Source organism: Lygodium microphyllum, chromosome 28, assembly GCF_053477565.2.
Source record: "Lygodium microphyllum isolate KBCC chromosome 28, Lygodium_microphyllum_v1.1.10, whole genome shotgun sequence".
Lineage (NCBI taxonomy): Eukaryota > Viridiplantae > Streptophyta > Polypodiopsida > Schizaeales > Lygodiaceae > Lygodium > Lygodium microphyllum.
Window position 1 is genome coordinate 75,718,261 of NC_141162.1, and position 5,351 is coordinate 75,723,611.

A 5,351-nucleotide genomic window follows, 5' to 3' on the forward strand; every position below is an offset into this window, starting at 1 on the left:
GTGGGTGATGATGCCATAGAGATACATAAGAAAGATCAGTGATGGCCAATACATGATCAATAGACCCAAAAACAAGCAAAGGATAAAGACTACTAATTTGGCACCTCTACAAAAAAAAAGGTTGCTATGAGTGATTTTCGATGCAAAATTGCCAAAAGAGACATGATAACTAGTATAATCCAGTTGTGCAACATAGATAAGGCTTTTTCTCAAAGTCGAGACATGACATACATCATGCAAAACAAAAGAAGTATATATGGGAAACTGCAAATGTACATAAGCAATATCAATAATATCACATATATGATCATCTCCAAGACATACAAAACCAAAAATAGTATGGTAGGTATAAAACCAACTACAATATGGGGTCACATGAAAGGAAGTCCTTGAATCAAGTAACTAGCATTGAAAGATAGAGATGTTATCTCATAGTCAAGATTTAGATCTGAGTCAAGTAGGTGTTTAAGACATTGAGGCTTGATTTGAGATTGCAATAGCCCATTTTAACATTGATTTTGGTAGCCTTTAGTGGCTAGAAGTGATGTAAAATAGCTTTACTTTTGATGCTCAGAAAGAGGTTTTGGATGTTCAAAGAGATTGAGAAACATTAAAGCCTTTCATCAAGAGAAGAAAAATCAAGAAAAATCAACATTCTCTTCCAATTTGTTCCTCTCAAATGCAATAGAGGAGAAAGTAAAACTATCTTTCAAGAATTCATTTTAGAGCCATTTTATCCATTTTTGAGTGGATTTAGAGTATACGACACATGTCATGGACAATTATGGGAGCTTAACAACACTTTCGTATTTTGGCCATAACTGTTGCATACAATATCAGATTGAGGTGTTCTAATATAGCTCAAAACAAAGAGTGCCACAAAAACCACAGATCTAAGTAATCATGGGGTTGATTTTTTGTACTTTTTACTTCTCTTTTTTATATAGAATAAAAGAGTTCTGGTTTGGATAATAAGCATTTGCGATTAATATATAATGAATGCCTACATTCTATTTGCGTATGCTACATGGTTATATTGATCCTTGGTTGTTTTTTATTATCAAATATACTTATGTTGAGCTCAAAGTCTTAGATTTGAGTTTGATTGGTTGCATTTGGATAGCGGCTAATGTATATATGATGTATTTTGGGCATTTGGATCCTATGAACTCTATGCATTGAGGTTCTTTGCTACTTGCATACTCTGAATTTGCTTCCAACGAGAGTACATGGTATTTTTTTCATAGAGATTGGTTCATTTGAGTCGATGGGGGACTCTCTTATGCTTTATTAGTTTATGTATATACTGTTGTTGCAGAGGTTTATGATTGTGGACTGATTTTCCTTTGACTTGGACACCTTGTATTACTTATTGTCAGTGGATTATTAGTGGTGGATACATGCTTGGTATGCATCTATGTACTTGATACCTTGGATGTTTTGACAATCTCTCTGATACTATCTTTGCATTCCTAGTTGCATTGTACATCTTGGTTGCTATTTAGATTTCCCTAGTAGTGGAAGCTTATTCTTTTATTTGCCTACAGTTATATGTTTATTTATTGCAGTTCATGATAGCCATGCTGATAATTAGATTTGAGCAGTTCTTTTGAGAGAAGATACTTATCTTTAGCTTTCTAGTACTTCTTGCTACTATATGCTTTTTGGCTTAGTTTTGGAGCTAATTTGTTGTTATTTTGAGCATAGAGACTTGTCTTTAGCATTCTAGTGCTTCCTCCTCGTGGATAGTAGTGTATTGACTCAATCTTCCTCCTACTACATGCTTTTTGGCTTGGTTTTGGGATCGATTTACTATTATTACAGTGGCTCAAATTCTCTTTTTTTGGTAGACATAATGGCAGTAGGTGCTTCAAACACTTCCAATGACAATGCTATCTTTAACATGGAGAAGTTGGATGGTATTAAATTCTAGTATTAGAAGACTCAGATTTGGCAGGTAGTGGTGAAAAAACCAAGTCAAGCCATTGAATTTAGAGGAAATCAAGCCAGAACTTTATGATGCAGATGATTGGGAAGAGCTTGATGAGCTATGTAAGTCTTCCATCATTCTGCCATTGTCAAAGGAGGCATACTATAATCTCATTGAGACTGAGGGTGTTGCTTATGCATTATGGAAAAGATTTGTAATCTATATGATAAGCATAGTCTTGTAACGCAACTGTATTGGCTTAAGAAATAATGGATCTTCGCATGAAGGAAGGGATGTCAATGTCTTCTCATTGAAATGAGATTCATTCCATTTTTAGTCAGCTTACTTCACAGGGTCTTGAGTTTGAGGAGAATGTCAAGTGTCTTTTCTTGCTTATCACAGTGCCTAAGTCTTGGGACACATTTCACATTGCTATGAGTTTGAACCCTCCTAAAGGTAGACAGTTCTTAGTTCAAGGATGTAGTAGGTGCTTTGCTCACAAAAAAGTGAACATGAAGAATGTTGATGTAGCTCGTACTTCTCATGCACTTACAGTGAGAGGCAAACAAGGTGGTAATGGGAATAATAATCTTGGTAGAGACTCACAGTTCAATAAGTGTAAGTCTCAGTCTAATGGAAAATCACATAATAAGTCCCATGGTCTTAAGTCCTCTCTTACTTGTTATTATTGTGGAAAGCAAGGTCTCATAAGGCTATAATACCACAAGGTATGCAATGATAGCTGCAAAAAAGGCAAAGGAGAAGTGCAAGATCATGCCAAATCTCTTGATGATCACAACATTGTTCCTAAGTCCAGTGTTAAGATAGAAGAGATAAATTCCTTGGACTATAGCTCAAATGATTACATACTTATAATTTATCACTTGATACGGCTCAATTACTTGTTGTTCAATCTGGTTATGCTCAGTGTTGGCTTCTTATTTTGGAGGTTTCTTTCCATATTAACCCACATCATCATTGGTTTTATACCTACCATACTATCATAGGTTCAGTTAGATTAGTAGATGACATAGTTTCTAAGTTGGATGGGTAGAAAAGTGTAATTATCTTCTCTCAAGTGGGTCCTCCTTCAATAAAGCTTAAAGATTGATGCTTCTAATATGTTTAATTCAAGTTTCCAAAAGATGCCTCCTGATACTTAGGTCCAATGGAGATATACGTTTTAGACTTGAAAATGTAGGCTCGAGGTATTCCAAGAGAATACTTTAAGTTTATCAAACTATGGTGCAAGGATTCTTTCTTTTCAACAAGATCAAATTCAAGGTGACCCTATGCCTAAGTCCAAGATCCTTGATGTTGACAAGTAGTCTCATATTGTGAGATAGTGGCTCAAGGGTAATGCCCAAAGTAAACTCAAGTATCTTAATGTATTATTTTCCTTGATTTAGTGGTGGACGTTTCTTGGAATGGAACTAGCTTCATTTCTAATCAATGTGGTCTCTTCCTTTTCTAGCTCAAGTTGTTCTCAACACTTAGTGGTAATGGTCTAGGTCTTTTTGGTTTGAGTCTTTATGTTTCTAAAAGGTGGAGGAATAAGTCAATGACTTGACTCAAGATATCAAAAGTGAATGTATCAGCTCAAGCTATTTGCATACCTTGAGGTAACATCTTCTTGGCAAGAATGATGCCTTCAAATCAAGTGTAAGGTGAGACTCAAGTCAAATCAATATGAGTCTATGGTTGCATGCTACATGGAGCCTAGCTCAAGATAATGTTATAAAGAAAGCTAGGAGGATGAGAGTACAATATCATGAAGTTAGGTGTTTTCCAAAAGGTGACTCAATATGTTGTAACTCAAAATAATCATCAATCAAGTATCTTGACTTTGCAATTTTGAGGTTCTTGAAGGTGATTTTACAATCAAAATAGCAAGACAATGCATTTCTTATATCAAATCTATGTTTTAGAAACTTTGAGTGCTACAACCATGAACAAAACGAAAGCACAATCAAATTTCCCTTCAATATCATCAAATTCTATTATGAAACTAAAATTTTGTTCCCTCAAGCATTCATAATCAGAACCATAAGCATCAACAATGCAAAATTTGTATTATAATGCCTTTCCATCAATGACTTGTAATGTAAAGCTTCCAAATGCACAAATTGGTTCCCAAATCTTCAAATGAAAAAAATGTTTAGTTTTCCAAATATTTTTATGATGCTTAATTGATTCATTGTAAAGATGTTGCAAACAAGCTATGGAGATCAATATGTACAGGGAAATCATAAATTGCAAGCACTAGGGAGCTATTTTTGAATCCTACAAGATGGATAACATCCAATTATGCATATGGATTTTGAAGCCTTAAAATGATAAGAAAATATTAGATTTTTTGAAATATTATGTTATTAAAAGAGTAATTGTTTCAACTCGCAATGCATCTTAATGCATGGTATCTACCATTCCTCACTCAAAGTCCACTAAATGGAGAAACATTAGGTGAGATATTTTATGTTTTTTCATAACCTCATAGAGATGAATTTTGGAATTCCCAAGTCTAATCTACTATACTCTTTCCTTCTAAAAAATTCTAATTTAAAACTATGTCCAATGGATCAATTCTAATCTATATACTCTTTCCTTCTACAAAAACTAAGTGCAATGGATCAATTACCTTTCAATTCGTCCTTTCTAGCTACTTGGATAGGTTCTTGGAGAGGACTATGTATCAACAAGAGGGAGTGGATTCACATCCTCTTAGTATCCCACAAGTAACCATCATCCTTCTTATCCCTTTACCTGATAGGAAATAAAATGTATAAGAGAACATGATTCTTGTCTTGGGTCTTGGCAAACAAAACTGAAAATATAGGGTCTTTGACCTCCACAACTAGCAATGAATCGGAACATCCTTATTCATTTAAGGGATCCAAGTGTACACTATGTCATAGTGCCTCTCACATATTAGTTTCTACTTCAAGTTTTCTTTGCCTACCATATGCTCTCCTTCTTCTATTCTCAAGTGCACAAGAAACACTAAGCAAGAAGGAGGAAGAAAGACAAGATAATATTGTTACATTGCTGAGTGTAGTCAAGCCTTGAACATGACTTCGATATAATAACCAATCCAAGTGTTGCGTCCACGTAGCTCTGAGGTTCTCTTTTGATTTACTATGCTCCCAAGTCATTGCCTCAAGCTCTCTTGATACTCATGCTTCACTTTGTGGCACTCCGAGCTCCAACAAGTTCTTGAGAGGGTGAGAAAGAATTAAAAAACTAGGCTACAATTACAAGAGGATCACTTGCTCCCCTTACCATGATTTACTACCATGATGGATTGAAGAGATGAAGGGAGGGCTTGAGAAGGTGAAGTCGAAGATGATGATAATGCAAATTTTTTATGTCAATGGCTATGAAAATATCCACAATCCTCTACTTTTTACTTTTTAAACCTCCT